Raw genomic sequence first — 22,638 nt, forward strand, 5'->3', positions numbered from 1 at the left:
TAAAGGCCATGATCGAGAAGGTAGTAGGGGGGGTGTCGGAGATGGAAGGGAGGTGGGTCCAGCTGTGCGGGGGCGGGAGAAGGCGAGGGCGAGGGAATAGGCCATGCAAAGGAGGGTGGGGTTGGGCTGTGGCTCTGGTCAGGGAGGAGCCTGGGACTAGCCGGAGTAGTGGGGTAGGGGCGCCATAAGGGGATCACAGAAAGGGGCAAGAGGCTTGAGCGGCCGAAGGGGTAGGCACGTGGCGCACAAGGCCATGTGAAGCGTGGAGAGTCAAAGTCAGCGGTGGAGGCTAGCAGAAAGGTGGGTAAGCCAACCGGGTGCAACACAGCCCCTGGATGGTGCTCCGAAGCACTAGAGGGGTCTCTGGCGGCCTTCTCAACAACACAGGAACATAGTTACCACACATATGGCACACGCCATGAGGGGTAAGAAGCTGGGGAGTTGCGTGATGTGACATATGCTGAGGGTGCAGAGGACACGTGTGTGCTGAAAGACGAGGATATGTGGCACTCGTTTATGAGATGGTTTTGAAGATCGGGAGGACGGGGAGATCCATGAGCATGTGGTGAATTTAGAAGATGGAAGGGGAAGGGGCGCAAGAGTAGCGCAACACCCCTTTTCAGTTAATGTTTTGCAGATTTTCAAGATGGGCACATGGAGTTTTTCGCGGAAAGAGAACCACAGTCGCAAGTCAGTGGTGGACGCAGGAGCACAGGCACAGGTGGTGCGAGGTAAGGGTGAATAGTGGTCCATTTGAGAATTTTGCTGAGCAGTCACGGTGCCCTGCATGGCAAATCATTGGGGTGGGTGATGACTCCATACACGGAGTGCCTGGTACAGGTGCAGCACAGGTGGAGCGCAAGGAGGGGGTAGAGGGCAAGGAGTCAAAGGGTCTGGGTGGGGAGGGAGAGACGATATCGGAAGTGGAGACTGAGGGTGAGGACAAGGATAAGGGGACACAGGATGAGGCTCCCCATGCATGGGTTGGGAAAGGCATCTTGGTTTCTCACGTTGCGGAGAAAACAGCCGCATCACGCCCAAAAGATGGGGGCGGTTTGGTCTCAATAATGACCTCAGGTGCCTGGTATGGGAGCCTGCTAGGACATTAACAAGGGTTTTTTGCCCCATGCATCAGAGCACTATTGATCTGGAGTTTTCAAAATGTGGGGGAAAACACCCGGTCACGGAAAAGGGGGATACGCTCAATGCTTCTCCCTCTGCCGGCACAGTTGAACAGTGGAGGGCTGGAGGGGGATCGGGAGCAGCTGGGCTACGGGGCTCTTACGCCAACTAGGCAGAAGGGGGGAAAAGAAAAAAAATGCTACCATGGCTGCGCATGGATCCGAGTAGGGTTATGCTGTGCAAGCTTAAGTGGAGGTTTCAACGTCAGTTTCAGTGTGGGACACCAAGGGCCGCGTATGTGACATTGGGCTGAAAATTTGCGGTCTGCACCAGAAATGGCAGGTGTGGTGGCGACTAAGTGCACAAGGAAGTGGCAGGGGGCAAAAATGGTGGGGACATGTTATAAGTGGCAGTGGCATTTTTGATGATTCCACCTTTGAGAGAGATGCCTTAAAAAAAAAATAAGGGGTTTCAGCTCTATACATCACTTGTCATGGACGGAGGGGGCGTAGGTGAATGACTTAATCGTGCCGGCAGACATGCAAGTGGTATATGCGTTGCTGGATGATACTATTCAGCTCATTCAATGGTGTGGTAGAGGCACTGAATTGGCCAAAGGCGACAGTTGAAGCGCCTTTTCGATTTGACTATTTATATGGAGGTACTTTTACATTTCTGGGAATTGAAATTGGAGGGAGCAATATATGTGGAAGGAGTGCTGTCCATGGGGTGTGCGATCCTTGTAGTTTTTTCAAAGCCTTGGATACATTTCTGCACTGGGTTCTTTCATTCTGCACTGGGTTCTTTCATGAAGGGAGTGGGCACCGGACGGTGCTGCACTGGTTAGACAACTTCTTTTTTGAGGGAAAAAACGGTTTCAGGGTAGTGGGGTTTAGGGCTTTGAGGTTTTTAGAGCAGCTCGTGGGGGGTTTAGGTGGTTTCCGTTGGCTACTGTACAGACATAGGGTGCCAGCGGTGTATTGACAATTTAAGAATTGAGCTGGACACAGTGGCCTCCATGGAAAGACTGCCACGAGGCAAGATAGAAGAGATTTCTGACCTTTATGCGGTGGGGCAAGTTGCTGCGATCAATTAAATTGCCCATGGCATACAAGCTATTGGGTTTCCTCAAAAAATTTGCATGCCGGGTGGTGCGCAGGACATTTTTGCAGGTGTGTGGGATTTGCGATGCAAGGTGCATACGTTTCACATCACAGGGGGCCTGAGGGAGGACATAAGGGTGTGGGACATGTTTGTAACTTGGTTTTAAACCGGGTGTCAATGGTTTTTGTGGAAAGAGGATACTGTATGGCAGGTGCTGATATTGTCGGATGCGACATGGGCTGCTGGGTTTGGCCTTTTGGGAATGGACGGTGGAGCACAGCAGTATGGTTGGATCCATGGTTGACCCAAGGCAGGAGTATTGTGTTCTGAACATTTTTCCACTGCTCATGGCTTGGATAGTGTGGGGAGATAGGTTGGCCACTCAAACCATAAGTTTTTACATGTGGACAATCTGACGGCAGTGGATTTGTTGAACAGACGGAGGGCTAGGGACCTTAGGGTACTGCGGCCACAGCAGAATTTCATTCTTCGGTGCTTAACTCAGTGAGAAATATTTTAAGGCAGCACACGTTGGAGGCGTACATTTAATTTGCGGATTTCCTGTATTGTTTGCAGTGGCAATGTTTTTTGCAGCTTTGCCCAAGACGAGGACGGATGCAAGGCAGTGGTCCTGGCAGACAGTTGGGAGTGGGGGGTGTGATGGTCATTAGGCTGGCCGAGAGGTTGTTGGCCGCATCCACGTGGCGGAGTTCCCACCCGACATGGTTGGAGTTCTAGAATTTTGTAGGATGTGATGGGACAATTTGGTTGCTGGGTAGTCGTACTATGGAGACACGAGGGTTGATTTGGTTTGTCTTGATTTGGAAATGTTTCTCGCCCGCCATTATTGTGGGCAAGTGTGCAGGTGTGTTGTTCTACAGGCATATGTTTAATTTCAATCCCGCTAGGGATGATATGGTGTAAAGGTTGATGGGTTTGGGGGAAGGGGATACTGGGGTAGGGCTCAGCGGCGAGAGGGGCTATTGCATTTGTGCAGTGGCTTGATATGTTGCACGTATTGCCAGTATGCTGGGTGGATGCACACGCAGTGGCACAGTTCAGGTTCTGCATGGAATGTATGTTTTGGGGCTCTCCGGGAGTCAGGAGACAGATCCATGGGATAAGGGGAGATAGGTATGGTGGAGCTGAGGGGGCTTTGCAGCAGCTTGTCCGGTATGGAAATGGGACAGTTTCGGGACAGATGGGGTGACGAGAGGAGAGGACGCTTTTTGTCGCATGAAGGCGAACTATATATTACAGGGCTGCAATTGCTTTCAGTCTTGAGGGTGACATTGCCTAGGGTTAGGCGGTAGGCCAATTATTTGCGTGCTTTTTCCTTTTGGTTTGGGGCAGCCATGGCGGCAGCCAGCTTAGGCTAGGACCGGGTTCAGATCGGCACGCTGGGGGTGGTGGTCCAAATGCGGAGACCGTCATGTGAGGGCATGAGCTGTGAAAGACAGGGCTGTAGGTATAAGGGAACAGTAGCTGGAGGCAGGAGTGGGGGTGTGCTGGTCAACCATTAAACTATTGTGTTTCTTTGCAGGTTGCGTAAGCGGCCCGAGTAAGCGAAAGTGGCCACATGGCGTTTTGGTTAAGACTCATTACATAAAGTGATGGAACGCAAGGGCATTAAGGAGGAAGAAGCGATGCTCTTCAAGGATGACGGGGTGCACTTTTCTGAGATGGGTGATGCATATTACATTGTGGAACTGTGTTAGATTTTGGGGGAACGGTTGGGGGACAAGGTCGTGTTGAGAGAAACTGCTTAAGGTTGCAGTGTTGCTGTGGGTTCGCTGGTGGGGCAGCAATACGCCCAAAGGGGGTTTGTGCTGGGTGGCAGTAGATGGGGAAGGGTAGAGAAGGGTAGAGAGTCAGATGCGGGCCCGGCCACCCTTCCAGAGGGAGAAGAAGAAACAGGTGAAGGACGACAGAGTGGGGGATGCCCAAGACAGGCAGGGGCCTAAGGAAAAGAGGGTTTTGTGGAGGAATGTATGTGGATACTGGAACGGAGGCAAGATTGGAGAAATGAAGTAAAAAGCAAGAATGGGGGGAGTTCAAAGGGGGAGGTTAAAAGGTCGATAAGTTGAAGTTACAGTGTATATCAATGTTATGTCATGTTTTCAACCCTGTCCTAATAAATGGCCTTTTACAGTTATAAGTGAGTGTCGACGATTATGTCCCGGTAAGTGACATACTACAAACGGAAAAGCAAAGGGACCAACAGTGAGAGACCAGTAAGATTCAGCGCAAGGGACACCGTATTGGAGACTTCAGTTAAGCATTAGAAATGGCAGGCAAACACCCCCCACCACCCGCTGCTCCTTTGCCTTTCTTTCCATCCCCCGCTACCAGCATCCACCTCCATGGCAGTGCTCCAGTCAATTAGTAAGGTGATGGACACTGTCACAACGGCCCTACCCTGGAAGATATAGATAGGAATGCTCAGCAACTATTTTCATGCCACAAGGGAAACAGATGGCGCAGTAAAAAAAATCGTGTTTGGGGGCTGGAGAGGGAGGGTTACACGCTGTTTGAGAATCCCAAAGGAAAAGGAGAGGATGACGGCTATGAGAGTGCAATGGCTGCATTTAAATCACATTTTGACCTGCAGATGAGTGCAGACACTGAGCGGGTCATGCTCCATCAGGCCCAACAACCTGAAGACAAAATGATCAACGGATTCCATGCACAGCTCAGGTCCCTAGCAAGCACATGCAACAACGATGACCTGATGAAGAGCTGAAAGCACAACTAATTCAAGTTTAGCTTGTCTGTTTTGCGTCATCTTATTCTACGCCAACCAGGCATCAATTGGAACCCTCACAAATTCTCCAACAGCTGTGCTGATAAGATGGAGCTAGCCTTAGGAAAGAGGCTTGCTGCCACTCCCCGACCAGGCCTAGCACCATCATAGTCAAGGTAGTTGATGCTGTGTACAAGCGGTCACCCCAGATTCAGCCAACACCATTGCAACACCCCCTCAAGGACATTGCTGCAACTACAGACTAGAGTCTTACATGCCAGAAAGCTGCCCAGCCCAAGGAAAGACATGCTTCTGCTTCTGATGTAGAAGGCAGAACCACTTTGCTAGAGTGTGCCAGAACCAAGAAAAGAGGAGGCAATCACAGGCACAGCCATGCCCCAATAACACATAACCCCAGCTGACCTTTGATGTCAACAGATCTGATCGTAGCGACCCATGGCCACCTGCTGTGGAAGAGGAGTTTGGCAGCAGGGAAGAAGACGTATTCATGATCTCCTATGCAGAATTGTATGGCAGGGGAAGGCAACCTCCTGCCTTATGTACCTTCAAGGTGACAGGAAAAACCATACATGCCCTAATTGGGCTTAGTGAACATTATGAATGAACGCCAATGCCTGCCAATCATGCCCAGGCCGCCTTTCCAATTCACAAACACAAAGATTTATACATATGGTGGAGGAAAGCCTCTCTTTATGGCTGGGATGATAGAAGTCATAGCCAGAAACAAGGACATGCTGAAGAAGGTCCAGTTCCTGGTCACGAGGGAGGGTGAGGGCATCGTCGTCTCCACACCACCCTGGTGCAACTGGTTGAACATGGGTCATGCACACACAGAAGTGCTCATTCTTTGAGCACACCTTTGAGATCTTTGGATACATCTTGTTCAAAGAAGACATTCAGGTCAGTCCCGCAAGGCGGACACCATCCTCAGTCCTCCGGTACTCCTAAACCCAACAGAAGTTTGTAGTTTCCTGGGGATGGCCACCTATTTCAGAAGGATGTGCTGAACTTTGCCATGCTGTCTGAACCTCTTCGCTATCTCACGAAAGCTAAAGAGGTGTGCAACTGGGTGTCATGCCTACCATGGGCCTTCAGATGCATGCAGCAGGGGCGGAGCACAGCGTTCATAAAGCAGCTCTCACACAGCAGGAAACTGCTTGATGTTTTAGTCTTCATTTCTGCAGTTTCTTGCCGTCAGGTTCACAGTCCTTCTGCTTCCGGGTCACTTTTCACTGCGGTCGGTGTTTTCATCAGTCTTTGTCAGTTTCTCTCTTCGTCTCGCATCCATGGATAATCATTAAAGCCGCTCCTGCTTCCTCCCAACTTTGCACTTGCAGAGAAGAAGTAAAAAAGAGAAACAGAAATTTAAAGCACATTACTCCTCAAATCCATATAGTGGTAACACGTGCTGCGCTGCTATGATTATGCATATAATTATCTGATATAATGCCTGGCTTCTGGGGACTGAAATGATAGCCGCTCCTGGATACATCCGAAAATAATGATCTACTCTGCAGGGTGCACAGTGATAAAATGCGTGATACGCTTATAACATTTATTGACTGCACACACTTGCCTGCTATTAACCCCAGGTTTCTGGGGTCTTTAAGTCGCCCTAAGAAAAGATCATCCTGTGAATTCTAACAGGAGATAAAAGTACTTGTTTGGATGTAGAAAGGCATAGTTCTATGGACTCTAGTCAGGCACTACTTGTTTGCACTTGCTGGGATGTCACTCTTTCCTGCTAGGAACAGAAAGGTGTAAGGCATGCTCAACCTTCATATACGTATATAGGGATGTTGATATTCTTTACCACTGCCTTCATGTAGTTTTTATGTTCTGTTGTGTTTCCATAGATCATACATTCTATCTTTTACACCACCCACGCGTCAACTAAAGGAGGAGGGAATCACTCAGGTATTCTACCAGTCTTTTGCCATATATCCCTGCACATGCTGTATCTCTTCTCTCCTTTAGGGTGAGACTTACTAATTCTTTTTTTTCTTTTATCTCTTCCCATGAAGGTACACACAACACCAATTGGGTAACACATACTTCCGTGCCCTGACTGTGCGACCTGTTATTGTTTCACTTCTATCCCCTCTTCCCCCATTTTACCTGGATTGGCTTTGACATTGTTGGGCTGTCTGGGTGATGGTGGAAGTTGGGAACTTACCTCATGAATATCCTGTCGCTCCTGCAGAAACTAAGGTGAGATCTGACAGAACGTCAAGCCCAGATTATTTTCTGCCCAAGCGATATGGAGGTTTGTGATGTCACCTTAGCGGATTTAGCAAACATGATAGGCAATTTACAAAAGGTGACACAATCGCTTACCCTTGGAGTAGACGCATTACAACAAGCTGGCACCTCTTATCCTGCTCCAGGTCTTAGTCAGGGGACTTCTGGGAATGTATTTACTCCGGCTTCTCCTCCAGGGTCCATAACTCCATTAATTCATGTCACTGCACCTTCAACAATTTCATTGGCCCCACCTGAAAGGTTCACAGGAGATCCTACCCGATTTGCTACATTTATGAACCAGTAGCATCTACATTTTTTAAACTTCTGTCACATTTTATTCCCACAAATTGAGCCCCACAAAACAAAATTATTCTGTTGGGGATAGAGGGTTGCCATCTATCAGGAAGGCCTTTGCGGTATGGCAGCATTTCCTATTGGCGGTTTTTCATACCATCATGGTCCTTACAGATCACAGAAATCTGTAGTTCCTCAAATCTGCACATGTCTTATCCATGGGACAGTTGCACTGAACCCAATTGTTTAGCAACTTTGATTTTGTTATTCAGTTTCATGCAGATAGAAAGCATGGGCAGGTAGATGCCCTCTAAACGTTGGGGGTATGATTCACTCAACATACGTACTGAACACCTACTCATAATTTCTAAGGAGTGTATCTTGGGGGCCCTGCATTCTAAAAACAGTTCACTAAGGATGTCGGGCAGACTCAGCTGTCTAAGCAGGCAGAAGACATTGCACGAAAACATGACGGGCATAGGATACAGGATTTACTATACATACAAGGGGGTTTATTCCTTCCTACATTACCCCTATAACAGCAAGCTTTGGATTGGTGTCTTTCCCATATGCTAGCTGGGCATCCAGGGGAGAAAAAGACCGTACATCTCCTACAACAACATTTCTGGTGGGCCACTCTTTCCACAGTTGTGAAACATTACATACAGAAATATCATAAATGTGCAGAAAGCAAAAGCTTGCATCAGGCACCTGCAGGGTAATTGACTCCTTTAACCACTCCTCCTGCTCCCTGGCACACCATAGCTATGGACTTTATCGTAGAACTGCCGAAAACTGAACAGGGGTTTACTGCTAGATTGGTGGTGTTGGGCTTGTTGACCAAAATGGCCCATTTTATACCCATAAAAGGTCTGCCTGCCTCTAAAGATGTGTCCACTGTGTTTTTACAGCACATAGTACGTCTACATGGTCTTCCGTCTATCATTGTTTCAGAACGGGGTTCTCAATTTGTGTCAAAGTTCTGAAGAGGGTTGGGTAACATATTACAGATTGATATATGTGTGTCCTCTAGCTATTGCCTCCAAACAGATGGTCAGATCTAGTGGGTGAACCAATTCCCTGAACAGTATTTAAGGTGTCAATTGTTGCATTCCACCTCTGATTGGGACACTTATCTTTGGGCTGCTAAAGTTGCCTATAAAAATGGGATGCACTCTTCTACTCTGTTTTCCCCTTTCTTTGGCAATTATGGCTTTCATTCTCGTTACCTTCTTTCATACTCCTCTTTCACCTCTCCTATTTCTAATGCCCAAGAATTGGAAGATCACATACATGACTTACAGAAAACTATGCAGGCTCATTTGGACAAAAGTAATGCAATGTTCAAAAGAAGTGTGGATCTCCACCGCCGCCCATTCTAGTAGGGACTTTGTCTGTCCACTCATAACATTGCCTTGAAGGGTTCACGTAAATTCAAACCTCGGTTCATTGGTCCTTATAAGATTATTAAGAAGATCAGTCCTGTTGGTATGAAATTGGAGCTGACTGCTACCTTAAGAATGCACCCTGTCTTTCATGTTTTTCTAATGAAGCCTGTTGCATCCAGTACTCTATGCCCCAGAAAGCCTTTGCTTGTCAAGGTGAATTATGAACCAGAATGTGAGGTGGAGACCATTGTGGACTTGAGAAGGGTACAGTGTAGACTCCAATACCTGTTTAATCGAAAAGGTTATGGTCCCGAAGATCGTACAAGGGAGCACGTGTGTTACCTCCATGGTCCCCGGTTGTTGCGGCAATTCCACAGACGATACCCTCAGAAACCAAAACCTGTGGGGGGTGTTGTTGAGGAGGTGTACTGTTGCACCTGCTGTGGGTGTCAAATTCCATACCTTTCTTTCCCACTTCAGAGCGTTGTGATGGTTCTCCGCGTCGGCTCTTGAATGTTCTGGTCTGTACGAGATAAGGGTGACCCTTTCCGATGGCCATGGTGCTGCCAACGGAGAACATCAGAGCAGACTTTGCCCTATAGGAGTCCCAAGAGGAACAAATCCTGTAAGGAGAGAGGCCAGCAAGAACTACTAAGGATACTCAGGACAGGAGACAGAAAATAACAGAAGGCTCCCAGGACTCCGAAAATAACAAGAAGCAGCAGGAAGAAGCAAAGTTACACCAAGCAAAAGTAGGTAGCACTAACGAGATCGTAGATACACCAGCAGAAGCAAAGAGTATTTCAATGAAAAGGAAACGGTACTGCCGCCCAGTATATACCCATATGGAGGAAGTGATGAAACAGGAAATAAGGACCGTACATCTTGGATAGGGAAACAGTGAAGAGAAATCAGAAAAGCAGCTGTCTTTGAAAGGTGAGTATAATACAGCGCCCCTGGCCTGCTGGGAACAGGAAAAAGAAATAACAGGGCCCCCAGGAATAAGGTAAGTAGGTCTTAACCAACACTGTGGGAGCTGCAGTTCTGAAAGGAGTGGCGGTGTTAGGAGTTAGGAAATGGGCCACTGCACAGACCCGCAGCGTGCCCGACAAAAAAAAGGTAGGTGTCATGGAGTGTAACCTTCATGCAAAAACCACCACAGCGGGCCGCCATGCCGAACTGCGGTGTCCCCTGAAAGAAGGGGCGATGCAGAGGGTCGCATAGTGGCCCACAGTGGCAGCAATGACAGTGTCATGGGATGACCCACAGCCCGCAGTGTAACAGTAGGTCTACATCCTGAGGCACCAGGCTTGTCAGTAAAAGCCAAAGTGGCAGACAAGAACTGGAACATGAACTGAGCCAGCATCCTCATAAGATCTGTCACTGGGAGGTTAACCCTTCCAGTGAACCAGAAACTCTAAACGGTTCCTAAAGAACCGGGAGTCACACATTTCCTGTACCTCATACTCAGGAACACTATTGACCAAAACAGGCGGAGGTCAAGAAAAGTCCCTCTTATAGGGGTCAGTGACATAAGGTTTCAGTTGGGAGGTATAAAACACAGGATGAACATTCCAGGTATTCTGGCAACTGTAAACAAAAGGACACTGGATTTCTTATGTGATTGATCTTAAAGGGACCATAAAAGCACAGTTTGAATTTGCTAAGGGATAGATGATGAGGCAGAAATTTGGAGGAAAGCCAAACCTTATTGTTAACCTGATAGGGCAGGGACAGGCACCAAAGGGCATCAGCAGACTTTTTCATTTTCTTTTTGGTGTCCTGCAGATTGAAATATATTCTGCGCCTAACGGCTTGGAGATGTCTATGAAAAGAAGCAGCTGCTGGAATAGAAACAGTGACTTGTAAGACAGGATGAAGAGCCTTAGGTTGTAGACTATACAGGCAGGAAAACAGTGGTAGCTTTGGATGCACTGAGAACAGTGTTATTATAGGAAAATTCTGCCAATGGTAAGTAGGACAACCAATCACTTTGGGTAGAATTACAGAAGCAGCAGAGATATTATTCCAACCCTTGATTTAAACATTTGGTTTGACCATTGGTCTGAGGATGGAACCCAGAGGAAAAGGCTACCTCTTTGTGAAGGGATCTGCTGAAATGTTTCCAGAACCGTGAATCATACTGGTCAGATACCAAGGTCAGATATAATGACCTCTTGTGAACCATGTAGGCGAAAGATCTCATTTGTAAAGATGTATCATATTTATTGTGCAGTGGGTAGTTTACGTAAAGCTGTAAAATGTGCAATTTTAGAAAATGAGTCAACAGTCACCATAATGACATGGTTTTCTACAGATGGAGATAAGGAGGTAATGAAATCAGTAGACACTGTATGCCATGGTGCTGGAGGAACAGGCAGGGGCTGAAGTAACCCTACAGGTCTAGTTTGAGAGGTTTTGGATTTAGCACAATCAAGACAGGAATATTTTATTTTACTGATGGCCACCAAAAAGAGCAGAGCATCAGTTCCAGGAAGGACTTAGACCCACAATGACCTGCGATGGGGGTATCATAAAACATCTGTAAGGCCTCAAATTGTACTTCTTTAGTAGAGAAGTATAATGCCTTTTCTTTGTAGTAGTGAGTGCCATATTGACTGAGTTGAGCAGCTGTGTTTTCCCATTCATCTTTGGTTAGGGAAGTGTATCCCAACTGGACCCTATCAAGGAAAGACTGAATGATGCCAACTATGCATTGAGATTCTGTGATGTTTTGTTGTGGAAAGATAGGACTTTCCAGATAACGGTGGGACATGGCGTCAGCCGGGTTGTTCTGCCCAGGTATAAAGGTGAAGATAATGTCATATTGGCTAAAAAAGGAATGCCCACCGGGTCTTACAGCTGTTTTGACATTGGATCCTGAGAATACACTATAAATTTCTGTGGTCTGTTTGTATTTCAAATGGTTCCTTAGTGCCCATTAGGAACTGTCTCCATTCATGGCAAGCTAATTTAATGGCTAACAGAGAATAGAGTAATTCCTCTCAGAATCTTACAACACATGCAACATGTAAAAAACAGGGTGTTCTAGCCTATCATCTTCTTGTCTCTGAAGGAGGACAGTCCCTACTGCCCTGTCTTAAGCGTCTGCTTCTACTATGAATTTCTTGGATAAGTGAGAATGGGTGCTTGAGTGAAGGACCGTTTTCAGGGATTGAAAAGCGTTTTCTGCAGCTTCGGTCCATTTGAAACCCTACCGAAGATTATTCTTCTTTAATGTTTGTGTCATGTAGTTTGTTCAGTGGGCCAAGTTACCAATAAACTGGCAACAGAAATTCGACGGTCCCAGAAAGCATTGGGCTTCTTTAATGGTTGAAGGTGAAGGCCATTCTAATATTACCTATACCTTTCTGGGATCCATGGAGATTTCTGTCTTGTTGATATGGCACTCCGATATACTATCTCAGATTTGTCAAACTCACATTTTTGGGGTTTACAAAACAAACTGTTTCAACGCACCCTTTCCAGGACTTGAATGACATGTGCCTATTGTAGCTCAGGATCCACAAATGAGACCAATATGTCATCCAGGCATATCACTACCATCTGATTCAGAAGGTCCGCAAACACATTATCCATCAATCTTTGGAACATAGAAGGAGCATTGGTCAATCCAAAGGAACCCAATATTTAAAATGATCCAAGGGTTTCTAATTGCGGTTTTCCATTCATCTCCTTCCTTAACTCGAAGGAGATGATAAGCACCTCGAAGGTCCAACTTGGTAATTCTTTGTTCTCCTCTAACCGATTCTAGAACATCCTTGTTTAGGGGTAAAAAGTAGCGATCCTTTATAGTGACTTTATTTAAACCCCTAAAGTTGATACATGGCAGCAGTTCCTTGCTCTTTTTAGGTACAAAAAAGAGAGGTGCCCCAGTGGGTGAAGAGGATCGTGTGATCAGACCACTCTGAAGTTTCTCCTCTGCATATTGCCTTAGTGTTTCTTTCTCTGCCTCGGTGAGAGAGTACATTTGACCAAAGGGCACTGTAGCTCCAGGTTCAAGAGGAATGGCATCATCCAATTCCCTATGGAGAGCCAATACTAGACTCTCTGGTTTCTGGAAGACTTCTGCATACTTCTGGTAAAGACTAGATACCTTCTCTATGACATTGATTTTGTTACAAACGTCTATAGGGCCATCTCCTCGGGAGACCAATAGTTCTCAGTAGTATAAGAAAACTGATGACAAAAATGTGATATCAAGGAAGGAGATGGTCCTGGTTTCCAAGATGATGTAAGGATTATGGGGGTCATTCCGACCCTGGCGGTAAAAACCGCCAGGGCCGTGTCCGACCTGAAAGCATGGCCAACAGGCTGGCGGTGCTTTCCTGCCCATTCTGACCGCGGCGGTAAAGCCGCGGTCAGAAAAGGGGATCCAGCGGTTTCCCGCCGGATTACCCCTGGCTGGGCTGAATCTCCATGGCGGCGCTGCTTGCAGCGCCGCCATGGAGATTCTGACCCCCTTCCCGCCATCCTGTTTCTGGCGGATTTTACCGCCAGGAACAGGATGGCGGGAACGGGTGTCGTGGGGCCCCCTAACAGGGCCCCAGCATGATTTTCACTGTCTGCTTAGCATACAGTGAAAATCGCGACGGGTGCAACTGCACCCGTCGCACCCCTGCAACACCGCCGGCTCCATTCGGAGCCGGCTCCTGTGTTGCAGGGCCTTTCCCGCTGGGCCGGCGGGCGCTCCCTTGGCGGGCGCCCGCCGGCCCAGCGGGAAAGTCAAAATGGCCCCCGTGGTCTTCTGACCGCGGAGCGGTCTTTTGACGGGGGAAGTTTGGCGGGCGGCAACCGCCGCCCACCAAACTTGGAATGACCCCCTATGTCTGGTCAACCATGGTATCCCTAATATCATGATATGATTAGGAGACGCAATCAGATCAAAGGACAGGTGTTTTGATGATTTCCGAAAGTGAGCCTTAACGATGGTGTCATTTCTTTGACTGGTCCAGAAACAAGAGGGGTTTCATCTGCAGTGTGTACTTGTTCTGGCGTATCTTTGGGTATTCGATTTATTTGTCTTCCGTGGCTCAATTTTCATCCAGATAGAGTCAGCTAGCCCCACAATTAAAGACTGCCAACACTCTCTCCTACTTTCCATTGGGTGGACTCAAAAGCATTGGTAGTAGAAAAGGCAAGTTGGAAGTCTCATTTGAAGAGCAAATAGAAGGTACGTTAGACCATCCCGTCCTCTTCCTTCTTACAGAGGACACGATTTGGCACTTCCCGACTGTTTAGATGGGCAAATAAGACAATTACGGATCAGATGACCAGGAGAACCACAATATAAACACATTCCTGATCTTCCCCCATTTTCTCATTCCATTTCGGTTAGAGGTCCCCTAGTCAGATCTATTTGCATTGGTTCTTCGCCAGTTGAGGAAGATGCCTCAGGATGGGGAGCAGCGGTTCGATGCACAGTCGAATGCATCATTCCTGTGTGTGGCAAAGCACGTGTTTTACGTCTCTCTAACCATAGTTCCTGAAGGCGATTTTCTATGGACAACGCTAGCTCTATAAGCTCAGCCATGTTCTCAGCTCGAGGTGAATGTACCAATCCGTCTTTGATTTCTACTTGCAGCCCTCTGTGAAAGAGCGTTACCAGAGTTTGTTCTACTCATGTAGTTTCTGCAGCGGTGGGTCTGTTGTTGCAACACAAAGGAAATGAAACTGCAGCCCTTTATGGCTCCATAGGGAGGAAGTGATGAAACAGGAAATAAGGAACGTCTACCTTGGATAGGGAAACAGTGAAGAGGAATCAGAAAAGTCATCATCTTAGAAAGGTGAGTATAATACATCTCCTCCCCAGTCATGATAGGTAACAAGAAAAAAAAAGAAGAAGAAAGAAAGAACATGGCCGCCAGGAATAAGGTAAGTAGGCCTAAACCAACACTGTGGGAGGGGCGCAATCAGGAATTAGGAAACGGGCCACCGCACTGACCCACGGCATGCCCGACAGAAAACGGTAGGCGTCGTGGAGTGTAACCACAATACGAAAACGACCCCAACGTGCCGCTGCACAGAGCCGCTGCATCCCCTGAAGAAAGGGGAAGCACTGTGGGTCTCGCCACAGCTCCCAGTGGCAGGCATGACAGCATTGCAGGCTGACCCACATCCTGTGGCATAACAGTGGGCCGCCAGATGCATGCAGAGGGGTGGAGCACAACAGGCCTAAAGCAACTCTTGCATGGCAGGAAACTAGTTGACGTTCTAGTCGTCAGGTTCACAGACATTCTTTCTACTTACAGGTCACTGCACACCACGGTCGGCATTTTCGTCGGCCTTTGTCAGTTTCTCTCTTCGTCTTGCATCAACAGATAATCGTTAAAGTCGCTTTTGCTTCCTCCCAACGACTTGCACAGAAGTAAAAAAGAGAAACAGAAATTTAAAACACCTTAATCTTCAAATCCACACCATGGTAATGAGCACTGCGCTTCTATGATTATTGTATACATTTACTTATATCCTTTAATGCCTTGCTTCTGGGGACTGCTTTAACGGCCGCTCCTGCTTAACCTCCCCACATTTGTGTAAAGAGAGGATACATCAGAAACATTATGATCTCCTACTTCAAAAGGTGCATAGTGATAAAATGTGTGAGATGCTTATAACACTTATTGACTGCACACACTTACCTGCTATTAACATCTTGTTTCTGAGGTCTTCAGGTTGCCGTAATAAAAGATGATCCTGTGAATTCTAATAGGAGATAAAAGTACATGGTTTGGCTATAGAAAGGCATAGTACTAAGGACTTAGTCAGGCACTACTTATTCGTACTTGGAGGTTATTCTTTCAATTCAATTCAATTCAGTCTTTATTCAATCTTAATAAAATAGATCATAAATTATAACATTAATTATTAAATAAAAAATAAAACATATTTACAGATAATATTTAATCAAATATAAATAAATATAATTAAAACAGCATCAACTTTCTAAAGGCTAGGGAACTTTTTAAAAAGCATCCAACAGCAAAATAGGGTTCATTATCCATTAATTGTTGTAGAAAAAGCAATGCGACCCTGCATCTAGTGAACCTATACTTTTGCAATAGAGGTAGCAAATAACGACTTGTAAAGGGCATGTCCAAAAAATTATATAAGTGCAATAAAGACTGAGAAGACGAATCATCACAGGGCAGAAACAGATGTCAGCAGTTGAGAATTGCCCTTGAGGGAAACTCAGCAGCTCACAAAGAGACCCCAGCCTAAACCGAGTCAATACAATTTACTCACACACATTTTGTCCATACAGAAAGTGTGGTGCAGTCCCCGTTGACATTTGAATCATGCAATACTCTCTAAGAAATGACTTCATTACCTTGTTGGCCTCCCAATCAGACAGTCTATGGGTGACAAAACATTCCTGAACCTAGGCTTTATCCTTTTTTTGTAATTGACTGAGGATTATCAAACAAATGAGGACAACCCAAAGATATCATAGTGTCCCATATATACTTCAACCATGGGATAGAAAGACCATAGTCGCTGAAAAGACAGTCATTAATGATTGCTCTATTGAGTTCCTCTTCCTAATAAGCCCAAACCGAGCACCAGAGCACCAACGGAGAGACATTAATGGTATCTTGCACATAATCTAAGCCTTTTTCCAAATGGAAAGAATAGTGGAGTGTCGATGGAGGAACACCCAACAGCCGGCGGCAAAAACTATTCTCCTCCACCTAAATAGTGCCAACTTCCCTTGTGCCCCCACACTCCCATACCATAAGTCACAGTTGATAGACATTTCGTTTTATTGATTTCCAAAATGGGTGGGATGGGTTTTTTCCCAAAGCTGGCTGCAAGGGAGAAGGTGGCTCCCACAGCACACAAAAAACGGGCCACTCTACCTCTAACACAGGGAAACCCGGTGCAAACATCATCAAAATCCAACCCCAAATACTAAAAAGAGTGCACTCTATCCACTGTCCGCCCACCTATGCTCAGTGAATGGGTTTTAGTAGATTTGGAGACGCATACCACTATAAAAGTCTTTGTATAATCTGTCTCCAACTCTAACTCCTGCAGCACGCATAGAAAGAGCAAAATGCCAGAAAAGATTGCTTATGTGCAGGAAGGTGTTCCTTCCTGCACATAAACAATCAAACCCCTCAAACGCGGACATGCTTGCATGATGGTGCAAGGATACCTGCATTGGCACTAGGCAGCTGAATTTAGCACCAGCGCAGGGGGAAACGCAGGGGTGCGCCGTTTTCTAATAAATACGGCGCATTGCTGCATTTCTAAAGTGATGCAGCGCGGCTCCTCCAATTCTGGTGCAGCACCACGCTGAGCCATTTTCTGTTAAATATGGGCCTTTGCACGTTGACCAGGACAACAAGATAGGAATAAGAAGCAAGTAAAAAGTCAATCATGGGAAGCACATCCATAGTTTGCTGAGGCGCCCGAGTTAAATGTTAACTGGCGGGATAGCAGAATTGTTAAAAGGTCGTAGGGCTTCCTTCTGTGACCGAGAATTTGCAAATGGTGCAGCCTCCTGATTGTCAGTAGCACAACCCCACAACAGCCCCCATCAGCTCCTTCAGTAATAATATTTTCGGACAATGATGCTATGGGTTGAGAAGACAACAATGATGAAGGTGGAGTGGCAACAACTTCACTAGATTGGTTGCTGCAACCTGCGAACAAACTGGACCACTTTCTATCAAAGTAAGCAGATTTGACATATTGGCCTCTATAGTTTCTAACAATTATAGATTGGTTTCAAGTATCCAGGAGGCCCTCAAGCCACTCGCTCAAGATGTCCCATATATCTGTACTTGAGGAAGACAAAGAACTTAAACCATTCACTTTGTGAGAGCCAGATAGTTGCATGGATATGAGCGTTTTGGCTTTCTGCACTTTTTCCCACCTTTTAGCTATCAGCCGAGCCACTGGTGAACAACTTACAGCTGTTGTGTTGTAACTAACTGCGGGCCCTTCTTCTTGCTCAACCACAGGCAAGCCAGTCCCAACCGAACAGTCCTTCGTTGGAAAAATAGACCCATTTGAGAAGTGAATTGAAGCACCAGTAGCAGCAACAGAACTTATATCTGGTGAGCTTGGTACCCTAGAAAGAGGCAGAGCATCAACGTCCTCCGACACAAGTGAAAGGTGGCATTCAGCCAGTTTGATATAATTTGAAACGAGGTCCACCACCTGTACTAAAAAACTATGGGGCAGATTTATGAAAAGTGGCGCTGCACATAGTGCAGCGCCACTTTTCCTGCGCCCCTTAGCGTCCCCCTAACACCACCATGGTGGCACCGTATTTAAAATACAGCGCACCATGACAGTAGTTAGGGTGACTATTGTCATAATTTATTACGCTAATCCGGGCATTTGCAGGATTAGTTAAAAAAATTATTACGCTATCCTGCAAAGCACTCAGAAGCCCATTGTAATCAATGCCAGCCTCTTTTGAACACCTGCACTTAGCAATTACGTCCCCCTAGTGACGGAATGACCCCCTTGCTTACATTATGCCTGGTACCATTAAGCATTGCACCACTCTGTAAATATGGCACAGTATTTTTTCCCTTCCAACTCCACATTAGTGTAAAAAAATGACGCTAATGTAGCATTGAAATTGTGCAAGGCCGGCATAAATCTGGTCCTATCAATTGAGAAGCATGGGTGAATTTGCAAGCCCAAGGTACATGCAGCATTGGCTTGTAAATGACACCAAATGACATGGAACACAATAAACAGCTGCACATAGTACTTTCAAATGGAGGGCAGAAGGAAACAATATCCTGGGAACAAAGAAGGGACGCCAACAGAAGGTAGGCCCAGCCCGGCCTCTGATGGCCTGTCTTCACCGAATGTTTGCCCGGGCACACCCTTGGGCGTGCCCCGTGCTGTGGGTCCCTTGGGCTGCTTAAGTGCGCCTCCTGCCGCAGGCCAAACAGCGTTGGCGTCTCCTGCTACAAGGAAGGCTGGGCATGTAATCAAACACCCAGCAGCCAAAACAGTGAAGTCCCCCAATCTGCCGGTCCTCTGGGCTGCTTTAACTCCTGGCGTAGGCAGGACAGCGTAGGTGGCTCCTGCCGCAAGGAAGCCTGGGGTGTACAGTCAAACACCCGCCCAGACACCACAGTGGAGTCCCCCCTTTTTTCCTGCTTGGCACAGAAAAGTGTAAGGTATGCTCAACCCTCATATACGTGTATAGGGATTATGATATTCTTTTCCACTGCCTTCATATAATTCTTACGCTCTGTTGTATTTTCATAGATCACAAATATTATCTTTTACACCACCCACATGTCAGCTACTGGAGTAGGGTTTCACTCAGGTATTCTACCAGTCTTTCGCCATATATCCCTGCACACGCTGTATCTCTTCTCTACTTTAGGGGGCGCTTTCTGATTCCTTTTTTTATTTTATCTCTTCCCAGGAAGGTAGACAGAACACCAATTAGGTAATACATACTTCCCTGCCCTGACTCCGTGGGACCTGTGTTTTTTCTCTTCTGTCCCCTTGTCCCCCGTTTTACCCAGATTGGCTTTGACATTGTTGGGCTGTCTCCGTGGTGGTGGAAGATGGGAACTTACCTCATGAATCTCCTGTCGCTCCTGCGGAAACTAAGGTGAGATCTGACACTGGGATGGTAAAGTGAACAACGCCTTTGAAGAAATCAAACCCGCCCTCCTTCGGAACAACAATACGGCATAGTTTGACCCCTGCTGCAACACCAAACTAATGGTAAACAGAAGCCCCATGGGGCTGGGCATGGTGCTGACCCAGGAAGGATCTAATGGCCTACAGGTCCCCATCACATATGTCAGCAGGGCACTGAATGACACAGAGAATAAATGCGCCCAGAGGCCCTGACCATTCGCTGGGTTTGCCAATATTTCCATTTCTGCCTATATGAAAGGGAGGTCCAGGTTGTCACCGAAAACAAGCTGTTGGTTCCTCTGTTTGCCAGCAGTTCCAGCCATTCACTGCAGTGGATCGAGCAGTGGAAAGTACAACTACAGCTGTGCAACTTTAGCGTTGTCTACCACCTCAAGGCGAATAAACCGGTGGACTCTCTGTCATGGCATCCTCACCATTGGGAGACAAGGAGGTTGGGGCCGCTGAGTGGGCAAAAGCATTTGTACATATCAATGCCCAGGATGCCTGTCCGAGGATGCTTGATGAAATCCACACCACAATGCTTGATGACAGTTGTTTACAGAAGGGCCAACACATGATCACCATAACCAGTTTCAGCGACTGATCCGTGGCAATCTTCCCACTGGACCAGCCTTGCATCTGGTCCTAAGGGGTAACGACTGGGCCCAGCAACAACACCATGCTAACAACAACTGTGCCAGTAGGGTGTGCCGCGCTGAACTTCTGATGCTCCAAGCTGGGGATCATGTCATTGTCCGGGACAAACGTCTGAGCTGAAAATTCTAGATTCCATTTGAGAAAGAACATGGCATGTGCATAAGGTGAAGGGCACCATGATAACGCCGGTCCGCAGGACTAAGAGAGTCACCCGAAATGCATCCTGGTTTAAGAATGTAGCCACTCTAGGGGCATACGATGAGGAGAGGCTGAAAATTCCTGAGTGAAGGCTGGAGACTAGAAATCACACCCTTGAGACTGCTTAGTTAGATCTTATTTGGTAGTAGCTCTTGCACCGTACAACCCCATAGGTGGAAGAAGATGCCTGTGTCTGAAGCTTGCCTGACAACATTGACAGCCCTGGAGGGCCCAACTGTGAGAGCCAGGAAAATCCAACGGAAAGCCCACAAAGAAGCCACAAATTCCACCTACGGCCAAACCAAGCTCCTAGCCAAGCCCTCAAAGTCTATGGGGGTCATTACAACATTGGCGGTAAAAGCCGCTTACTGCTGTGCAGAAGACCGCCAACACACCGCCGCGGAATTCTGCCACGGTCATTATGACCGAAAGCCCGTAATCTGCCAAAATCTAGACACCCACACAAGTCCGCCACACCAAAGGTCAGTGATAAACTGCCGATAAGAAATCCTTCACCGTCATGCCAACAGGAATACGCCCACACTATCACGACCCACGAATCCACGCAGCGGTATTTCAACCGGGGTATTCCATTGGCGGTACACACCGCCACGCTTAAAATACACACACATATACAAAACACATCCACATTGGACAATTCGAAATACACAAACCTGATACACATACACACACCACTCCCACACACCCAATACAATATAAAACACACACCCACATCACCCACAAACCCTTATGACCAGAATTGCGACTGAAGGTCACAAAGAGACACCACCATCTACAAACGAGCATCCACAGGTACTCAACACCATCACCCACATAACATCCACGCACCTCACACAACACACCACTAAATGTCACCCCACACATCACAACACACACAACCCCACACATCACCCACACCACCCCATGGCACGGCAAAGACACCCCAGGTTCTCTGAGGAGGAGCTCAGGGTGATGGTGGTGGAAATCATCCGGGTAGAGCCACAGCTATTCGGATCACAGGTGCAGCACACCTCCATAGCTAGGAAGATGGAGCTATGGCGAAGAATAGTCGACAGGGTCAACGCAGTGGGACAGCACCCAAGATATAGGGATGACATCAGGAAGAGGTGGAACGACCTATGGGGGAAGGTGCGTTCCGTGGTCTCAGGACACCACATCGCGGTACAGAGGACTGGCGGCGGACCTCCACCTCCTCCCCCACAACTAACAACATGGGAGGAGCAGGTCTTGGCTATTCTGCATCCTGAGGGCCTCGCAGGAGTAGCTGGAGGAATGGACGCTGGTAAGTCAAATCTTTACTATTACATCCCCCACCCTACCTGCATGCCATCACATACCCCCACCCTCACCCTCACCCCCATCACTCCTACTACTCACACATGTCCCAATATCACAAACCACCCATCCCAACACCAAGCCCTGCATGCAACACCAAAGCATGGACACCCATCACCAAAGCATGGCCACTGCACATACCCATCCACCCCCTAAACCATCATCATACAAGGTCCTTCACAGGAATGCAAGCACTGGGGTACACGGTCATCCACCCATTGCACACCATGGCACACACAGATGCAATAATCATGCTTTTACCCCCCTGCAGGACCTCTACCCAACGTCACCGGACAGGAGGGTCCAGACATGTCCACTCCACCCACGAAAGAGGCCCACAGTGATGACAGCAGCTCTGTCCAACTGGATCTAGACGACCAGCCCGGCCCATCTGGGACCTCGGGACAGTCGGTTCCCCTCACACTGGCACAGGCCACTACAGAGCTTCCCCCCTCTGGAAACACCAGTACAGCACCCACCAAGCGGGCCCATACCTCTTTCCCCAGGACACGTCAAGCAGCAGTGTGTCCACCACTACAGGGAACCCAGGATAACCCACCACCCCAACAACACCAGGGACCTGGGGGTAGTGGCAGTGGTCACACGGTTCAGGGGACAGAGGCCCAGGAACACAGGGGAACTGGGAGGGCTGCTGTGCGACAGGGGGAGGACAGGCCCAGGGAACCCACTCTCCACGAGGCCCTCTCCAACATCATGGGAGCCTACCACCATTCCCAGGAGAGGATGGCAACGGTACTGGCCAAGTTTCAGGAGACCCAGCGGCTGCAGGAGGAACAGTATTTGGGCTTCAGGGAGGAACTCAAATCCATCAATTCCACTCTGGGCACCATTGCAGGGGTGCTG

The sequence above is a fragment of the Pleurodeles waltl genome, chromosome 4_2 (genome assembly GCF_031143425.1).
Source record: "Pleurodeles waltl isolate 20211129_DDA chromosome 4_2, aPleWal1.hap1.20221129, whole genome shotgun sequence".
NCBI classification, from domain to species: Eukaryota; Metazoa; Chordata; class Amphibia; order Caudata; family Salamandridae; genus Pleurodeles; species Pleurodeles waltl.